Source organism: Lepidothrix coronata, unplaced genomic scaffold (genome assembly GCF_001604755.1).
Source record: "Lepidothrix coronata isolate B3197 unplaced genomic scaffold, Lepidothrix_coronata-1.0 Scaffold40, whole genome shotgun sequence".
Taxonomy (NCBI): Eukaryota; Metazoa; Chordata; class Aves; order Passeriformes; family Pipridae; genus Lepidothrix; species Lepidothrix coronata.
The window spans coordinates 6141791-6151047 of NW_016690220.1; the positions used below are offsets into that span (position 1 = coordinate 6141791).

The following is a 9257-nucleotide window of genomic DNA, read 5'->3' on the forward strand; positions in this document are numbered from 1 at the left end:
CCCCCATCCCGCTGGGAGGGGGAGAGTGAGTGAGTGGCTGTGTGGGGCTTAGTTGCCCTCTGGGGTTAAACCACAACCATATTCATTTATATTAATGAAATTATGATAACAACTAGTTATTAAGAGGACAAAGTTCTCATCAAACCTCAGTGGTCTGTCTTAAAACCTTGCTATAAAACTAACCATTTTTTAAAATGCATACAGAAGAGACTGTCTAAACATATTAATAATAAATCCTTCTGTGACTATTTATAAGTAAATCAAGAGCCAAATTGTAATCAAAAAAGGTGTAGTCCTGAACCATCCACACCTCTGAAAAACAAATGAATTAACAAATTAAGTATTTTATCAGTCTCTTATGGAAGATAAGCATTTTGCTTCCCTGCAATCTATTAACTGTCCACAGCATCTAAATAAATTTAATGCACAGATGAGAAAGTCACAGATGTTGCAAGATACATAGATCCATAATCAAAATTACTGGATTCATACACCCTGTTAAAAGCATTGCCCGTTAGCAGAAATCAATAGTGTGTTATATATTTTGCTCTATAAACAAAACTTAAATTGTTACTGATACGACTGTAACACTGGAAGAGGTACCCAGTTTCAAGCATGGAGTTCAAGTAGGGGAGTGAATGGGAGAAACTGGCCTCACCCCACTTCAACCAAGGATTTAACTGGGCTCCTCCAAACAGATCCCACAGGACAGGAGTTGGGGGACTGACTTATACTGAGTTCTCATTCTTAAAAAAGCATTCCCTTTGAATTATGTTTAACAATGTGTCTCCCCTCATGAGACATGACATCTCATATTCATGTCAAGCAAATTCTGAATGTTTTACCTACAATGCCACAGCTGTTCTTGCATTTGGTTGGAGTTGGTAGAGATGTTACATTGTGTTGTCCACAATTAACAATAATATTCTTTTCCCTTTCCTATGAACACTTTCTCCATACAAAACAGCCTTCAGCCTACGCGGGCAAGTAGAGTATAATAGCTGGATGCAAATCCAGGGAAAACTGGAGTAAATAAAAACATATCACAAAGAAGAAACACTGTGTCTGGAGACCCCTCTCAACAATTATTTTCCACTTGACCTCCTACAAACAGTTGTCATCAGAGAGCTGTGTTAGCACTATCAGACTGTAATTAAGTCTTCCGTATCTCATAAAAAGGGAAAACCAAGCAAATTGCCAAATGCCAACCATGAGGTAGAGATTTTAATATTGTTAAGGGTGAGGGAGCACCTTGCTATCTTAGCGCTGAAAAACTCAGCCACTCCAGCACCAGATCGTCAGACATTCTGCTTTCCAAAGAGACATACTTCTCCTTTCCCTGCTATGCCTAAGCACTTGTTACTGCTGATGCTCATCTACATTCACCAAGACTGAGAAGCTAACTACTTGTAGACCTGTTCAGTGTCTGGCTCTTCAGAGTAACATGTTTCCCAGGAGGAAAATACTAATTTTCTTCTATGTGTGAGCAAGTACAGCAGAAGAAAAATATCTGTTTTATTACAAAAACTATATTATCAGTGGACAAACCATAAACAAATAGTCATCTTTACATAAGGAACCTCATTCATCTAAACACTTTAGAATTACAAATATACACTCAGATGGAAACCACACTCACATAGTACCATTTAAAGCTAGTAAAGAAGGAGGTACTGAAAGAGAGGAATGGATTAATTTGCTTTCAGGTGGATTACGCTACTGATTTTTAATGTATATTGGGATTGTACTCTGCATGGATCTAGATAAAATCACTGCACCCCATTCCCAAAAATACCAGGCAACATTGTGACAGTTTTCATTTACTTTGCTAAAAATTTTAAAAAATCTGTGATCAATAGAGTTTCCTCAATAATTATATCGAAATGTAACAGCAATTTTGCCCTGCAACAAAATGTCGCTGAATCTGATCGGTAGTTGTAGGACAAGACAAAATATATGTTCTTCTTTTATGAACCCTCCACATTTGCAGAATAAAAACTCCTTGGACTAAGTATTTTAGACTGATATTGCAGAATAGTAAGGTGCAATAATACAAGAAAATCATTTCAGTTGATTAACATTATAGAGAAATTCCACCTTACTTTTATAGCAACAGGGTCCACAAAGTCAGAGTGACTTCTGAACACTCCATTACTTTCGTTATAGCAACTCAAATCTTTATAAGGTTTGTTTCAAAAACAAACAAAAAAAGCTTTAGAGGTAAATAAATCCAAGGTTTGAGGTTTTATCCAAGACTCAAAACATAAATTAAAGGGACTTTTAAATAAGCAAAGTGTTGGTGTGCTGCCACTCATGTCAATGGGAATAACCACCAAACTAAACATTAACCTTGCTTCAACATTTTCATATCCAGCTGAAAGCACTCTTGCCTTTCAGTTGTTATGATAAAAAAAGACAAACACATGACTTGCTCTTTTTTGTTGTCAAACGCTCCATCTTTTTTTTTTCTTCACCAATGTCAACAGCTAAACAACCAGCATAGGGAACTTAGTGTGTATTTTTGTGAAGCGAGCACTGCTTTTCCAGAAAGTTAAAGGATACCAAGACAGTCCTCTTTAAAAGCTCATGAGAAAAAAAATGTTAAAATTTTTCCATTTCCTGACATGTTTTAGTGTTGCTGTTGTAAAAGAAAACATTTATCTGTAAACATACAATATGCACCAATGCAAAGTCTAAATAAAATGAGGCATTGCAGATCTGTTGACAATTACATCCTTTGGAAAAATCCTAAATCCTGACATGTTGAGGAAAAAATCCTGACGACTGCTGAACACAAGTAACTCCTAGTGACTTCAGTAGGAGTTGTGGATATTTCAGCCTTCTGTGGATTAAAACGAGGAGGCATGATTTTTATCAACAGAACAAGAGCTGCTCAGTGCTACATGTGATTTTAACAGCAAACTCCATCAAATCAGAAAAACTGTATCACATCGCAGCACTTACCAAGAAAACGCGTTTAGCTAGTAATCAGGGTTCAGCAGAACAGCAGCTGACAAGGTAACATGCATCACCCATATTTATTTATCTAAACTGTTGGTGCACTGTGCTCGTTTTCCATCCCTTTTTATTACCCTGCATACCTTTAGGGATGATGTACACAGCACATCAGGTGTTTCTCCCCTCACTGCTATTAAGCCTTAGGAACGCCACAACTCAAAGTATGCTTCCCACTTTCACAACATCAGCCAGCCACAGCAGAAAAAAAAAATCCCAAGGCAAACTTGTGTAAAATATTTTAATTTAGGCTAACGAGAAATGATGAAATGACCCTTGATAGCACAAGACTACTTCCATGACTGCTCATTTTTGCTGATGTACGCAACATGTGGAAAGACAGGTTATTCTGGAATTGCATTAACAAGATAGAAAACATTGATGTTCCTGTATACATGAAGGCCCCCAAACACAGACAAAAACAACTGTTTTAGCTCATTTGTAAACTTCTAGATGCAAAAATGATTCAATCTGTTAGAAAACCACTTATACAAAGTGCTCTTTCATGTACTTTGCATAGTAGATTTCATAAGTAAATTCAAGTTTCACAGTCAGACTAAGTGTACTGCTTTTGAGCTCTGAATACTTGAAACCGTGTATCATTGTAAAGCCAGTTTTCCTTCCAAGTTCTTAAGCAAAATCACCGCGTGTTTTGAAACAAACAAGAGAGATGGGAAAAATCCATGAAAAAGAGCTAGAGGCTGTTATTTTGCTTTATATTAAGTGACACTTTGCAAATGGCATCCTGCAAGTTATGCCTTAACTCCTTGTTAAAATGCAACTAAAATCTATATTACCCCACTTCACACACACAGGTAAAGTACATAATTGAAAGTACACTAAAAGACTTGGGGCAAATCTATGAAACATATAAATTACTTGATTGCCTCTGAATAATAAACTGTTCCCCAGCAGATTTATAATAGACTGTTTTACTGTAGAAACACATTTCTGACATCAATAGGCAGAGTTTGCTGAAGAATGAAAAATGGTTTAAAACAACTTTGGAACTGGGAAGTAAGTCGGACTGCAATGCTTCTGCTGGCTGGCCAAAATGATGTTTCATCTCTCTTTTTCTCACTGAATACCAATATGTGACAGCAAATGATCCATTTGCTTTGGATCACAATGCTATTTTCCCCACTCATCCCTGGAATAATACTGTCTCAGGCTGCTGGAGGAATAGAAATGCTATCAATTCACATTAGCTGTAAAGTTTTCCTTCTCAGCACTCCTCTACTGAGAAGCCAGGAGAGGAATGGGAGCCATCACCTTGAAGGTGCCAGTAATGATCTATGGAAAGATGTCCTGGAGCACAGGGAACTGAACTCTGTGGAGAGCTCTGTAGCTTTTCTGCATCCCTGACCGATTTCTCCATCAGCAGTCTCTGCTGTGCTCCTTGGTCTATGTACAGTGACTTTGGAAGCTTTAACACCCATCATCCCATGAACACGAAATACAAATGCACTTCACAAACACATATGCGCACACACGCTCACTCTCGAGACACACGTGCACACGCACACACACTCACTCCCCCGGCATCACATGCAATTCATTCCAAGTCCCCTGTGTATTGCTTAAAAAACAGAAACCAAGCATACACACACCAAAAAAACCACCCAAAACCAACCCCCCCAAAAAACGAAACAAAAAACCCAATTAACAAAAAAAAAAACAAACCCACAACAAAAAAAACACACAAAAAACCAAACCCCAAACAAATAAAAAACACCCCACCAAAAAAAACTAGTTGCCCCCACCCCCCCCAGAAAAGGCCACAACCAAAAAACAACAAAACACAGAAAGGAGGAGGGAAGGGGGGGGCACGGAGAGGGAAAGGGCGAAGTAAAAAAGAGAAGCTTTTTTTTTTCCTGCTGTTGCTGTGGCTCCCAAGCATGCAGAGCTAAGGAAGAGTAGTTCCCCACTTTCATCATCTAGCTACATCCTTGGGATAAAAGGGAGCAGTCCGTAATGATGCTGAGGCTGCAGAAGGCAAAATAAGGCTTTGCAAACATGCCTGACTCCCCATGAAATTCTCTCCTCCACATTCCCTTCTCCCTAAAACCTGTCCTAAATGGGGGAGGGGGGCAGAGGGGACGACCAAAATCAAAATACCTAAAAAGCAACTAAAACAAAACAAAACAAAAAACAACACACAAGGAAAAAAGTGATGAAAAGACACAACTCACCTTAACAAGGGGTGTTGGATGGGGTCAGAGAGGAGGAAGGGTATATAAAAAGATCTATTTTTAGCAGAGGTTGTGATAGTATTGAAACACACAGACACAGGGTTTGAAAGCAGGGAGAAGAGTATAAAAAAAAACGAGGGGAAGAGAAATTATCAAGAAGGTGTAAGTCAGTCTGGCAAGAGAGAGAAGAATCCCCAAGAAAAAAAAAAAAAGAAAAAATTTAATTAAAAAAAAAACAACCACCAAATGCCGAGAGGAGAAAGAGGGAGAGCGTGGCTGTGCCAGGGTTGTGTTTTGTTTCTCTTCGCTGGGGGCGGGCAGAGGCGGCGCGGCGGAGTGTGTGTGGGGGTGTTGTTCGCGCTTTCGGCGAGGGTCCCCTCGCTGCCTCCCCGCGGGACTGCCGCGGCCCGAGCCTCTTCCCGGCGGCTCCGGGCGGCCCCTCGCCCGGCTCCGGCGGCTGCGGCGGGCGCGGCGCTCCCGCGGCTCGCTGGGGCTCTGCAGCCGCGTTCACGCCGCCGCTCCTCGGCCACCCCCGCGCCCGCGCTCCCGCCGCCGCCGCCCGCGGGCGCCCCCCGCCGCCCGCCGCTGCGGGCCGGGGCGCGGGGAGGCTGCGGGGCCGGGCCAGCGGGACGGCGGCGGCGGGAGCCGCGCCCGCGGGCGGGAGCGCGGCGGGGCGGGCGTTCTCCGCGGTGCCGGCGGCTGCTGCCGCGGAGAGGGGCCCGAGCGGGTGGCTGCGGGGGCACAAGTGCCGGTGCGGGTCTGGGGGAGCCCCGTCCCTGCCCGCGGTCTCCGTGCGGAGCCCGGGCTCCGCTCCTGCGCCCAGCCCTCCCGCGGCGCCCGTGGGGTGAAGGGAGCTCGGGGCTGGGAAGCGAAACTTGGGCATGGTGAAAGGCGGCCGGCGTTTGGACAGCTAAATGCCGTTTTATCGGCGGCACATCTGCGGCGCTCGGTATCGCTGGGAAAAGCAGCAGCAACAAACCAACGAGGCTGAAAACTGCACTTATTTGTATTAAAAGTAGTAAAACTGCATCCAGCCTTGCCTTTAATACAGAAGCGTGGCTCACAGAGAGCGGCGCCAGCAGATGATGTTCATCCTTGGTCCAAATGGAAGCCACTCACAGCATTTTGTTGATGAGGACTATCAGCTGGTCACATTTATCTCAAACAGCTGATAAAATCCAGCAAACATTTAGGTGTTACCGAAGGAAGCTTTTACCCGACTTATCACCCCCAGGAATACTCTGTGACTAAAAATAAATCCCGTGGAAGTTGCTTTTAAGCAGATAAATATAAAAACTCCAGACACCTTTTTATATTTTCATTGTCTAGATCAAAAGAAATTAAAAAAAAAAGAGAAGAGATGGAAAATTTAAGTGCAGAGAAATAATTGAGCTTTAGAAAGTGTTTTATTTCTATCTACAGTGCTATTAACAACAGAAAGTAAATATGTCTGTTTATGACTTGCGATTTTGAATTGGCATTGCCCCATAAATGATGAGAGCAAATGCAGGCCAAGCTGTTGGATTCACAACTTGCAACTGATATACAAGCTGTGCTTCAGCACCACTGTTACACTGAGATAAGCATATGTAGTAAACAGTAGAAAGATATGCTCCGGTATGTAAACTCTGTAATTGTACATACTTACTCCATAAGTATATATAGTAAATAGATATAGTAAATAGTAAAAGGATATGTTCCAGGATGTAAAGTGATGCTAAGAAAGACACTTACACTAGTATAGTTTGTTGATACCTGGCAGTCGATAAAGCTATCTGGAATGAGTGTTGTGGAGGTATGTAATGGTTGCTCCTAAATATTGGCCTCAGTACCCACAGAGAGGATGTTACATGTACTAGCTGCCTATGTGGGTTCTGCAGGCAATCTAGTTGAACAGGTTATGGCGGCCAAACTGTAGGATACCATACCATTAGTGCAATATGGCAAGGGATGTGGAGTGCCTAGTTTTATTCTCCATTCAGAGAGTGACTCTGGCCTTGCAGGAGCCTTTAGAACACTCCCATAGGGGCTCCCAGGGATAAACTAGTTATCTCTGTGCTCTGGCTTACCAGTCATTATCAGCTGAAATAGAGGAGGAGGTAAAATATTTCTGAACTGAAGTGTTTCTTGGAACCAAAACATCCTCGCTAAATTAAATAGAAAAATACATTCTAAGAAACAATCAACAATTTCACTATCCTGTATTTTAACTCTTTTTCTTTCTCCAGATAAAGAGGTGCTTCCTATGGGTTTACAGCAGAGGAACTGGAGGAATAATAAAATTTCCAAACCTCTCATATGAAGTATAAATAAAATAAGAGGATATAGTTCCTTTAGTGAGCTTCTCACAGGACTCAGAGGAAGAAGATCCTCTTCTGTCTTGTTGCAGGCTCAGTTTCTGCCCATTTCTTCTGCAGTTTCATCTGTGAACTAAATTGTTCAGCAGTCTAAAGGATAAATCCAAGAGTTTACAGGGTTTGGATCATGTGTCTCGATTTTTAAAAAAATATATGCAAACTTATTCACAATCCCATGAAGGGGATTAAAGATATTGGAAATAAACTCTGTGCTACTTTGAGTCTTGATTTCTGCAATAACTAAGTTGGGGAAACATTTTATACATTGAAATGGGGGTAATGTTTTATCTATTATGCTAGTACATATTTTCTTTAATTTCAGTTCATTTTCAAGAAAATATATCTCAGCATATATTTACATGAACTTTCTTTTTAATATTTATGAGTCATCTTGCACTGTTGCAAAAGCATAAATTTACTGTAAACCACGGGTGCATTTGGTATGCAGTACAAGGCTCTGACCATTGCCAGTTCCCTGAGTTGCTCTATGCCCAGGAATATCGGGGTAATACATACTGTAAATTATAACTCTCTGTCCCTATTGACTTTCCCAAATTTGCACAGACTTATTATTTTTAATTCTAATTCTCCAGAAAAAAAAAATTTAAAAATGAGCAAACAAAAAAACCCAAAACAAAACAAAACAAACAAACAAACAAACAAAAACCAAAAACAAACAAACAAACAAAAAAAAATACCAAACCCAAAAAACCATACCCCTTTGATGAATGGTGTTATAGTTAAATGATGAATATAGTTGAATGAAAAGCACACACACTGGTGGTATTAAGGAACACCTAAACACAAAATATTTAAAAACCAGCGTATCTTTTTAAAACGTTCGTTTCAGTTGCCACATCATAGGATCTGCATATTTAATGTCTGATTTACAAGCATAACTTGGCACTCAAGTTATTTACATGCTGGGAAGCAGAGAGTTTTACAGCTTAAGCATACATTTAAATGTATGGAAATCATGGCAAGGGTTAAAATCAGAGATTTTTGTTATCTACAGAGCTCCTGTAGAAATCCTTTTTCCAGAAGGCAATATATCTACATTACAGATAATTGCCTAAATTGCTCAAATGACTCAAACCTAGTCAGAAAGGTTATTGAGAGAATAAGATGGAACATCTAAACTGACACAAACAAAATCATTTGTCACAGTTCATTATATTGCTTCAGGGTGTCACTGTTGCTGCAAACAGTTAATGCCGGGCAGCTTTCCTCTGGTTTTCATTCAGGCTGTCCAGAGGAAGACATACTTTGTGTTTTGTTCAATATGAAACACACAAATCACGTATGTTGACAGAGCAACAAAGAAGTCTTTGAGGTAGAGAGATAAAAACTGTCCTTACACTGTTGAGAGGTATGAACCAGGCCAATACGGACCCTTGTCAGTTGGTAGTACCTGTTAGCAGAAATTTTATCTGCTGCAGGGTAGACCTAGCCAAAAAGCACCTTCTTTGCATTTAACCTGTTGCAGATGTCTGCAGATCTCCTCTGCTGACTAGAACTGTTCCCTCAAAACCGTGCTGTAGCCAACACGAGGTGAACTTTCGGTGCAGTCTCACCTTGAGTAGTGTGTGATTCTGGGCCCCTCCAAAGGAGGGCAACAAAGCTGGTGAAAGAGCTGTTCTGCAAGGAGCAGCTGAGGACTTTAGGTTTGTCTAGTTTGGAGAAAAGGAGGCTG

The 9257-nt window shown here is 41.1% G+C and overlaps 1 protein-coding gene across 16 annotated transcripts in view; it reads right to left on the reverse strand.

Moving 5' to 3' along the window:
• Positions 1-5600, reverse strand: part of LOC108496469 (poly(rC)-binding protein 3-like) — a 492944-nt gene extending 487344 nt beyond the window's left edge. For 4 of the 16 annotated variants that reach the window (XM_017813178.1, XM_017813185.1, XM_017813174.1 and 1 more), the window contains exon 1: positions 5208-5599. The gene's annotated coding sequence lies outside the window, so the exon portion shown is untranslated. Of the gene's footprint in view, positions 1-5207 lie in introns of all 16 variants that reach the window. The other 12 variants (XM_017813194.1, XM_017813191.1, XM_017813187.1 and 9 more) reach the window with 7 other exon arrangements.
• Positions 5601-9257: the final 3657 nt, after the last annotated feature.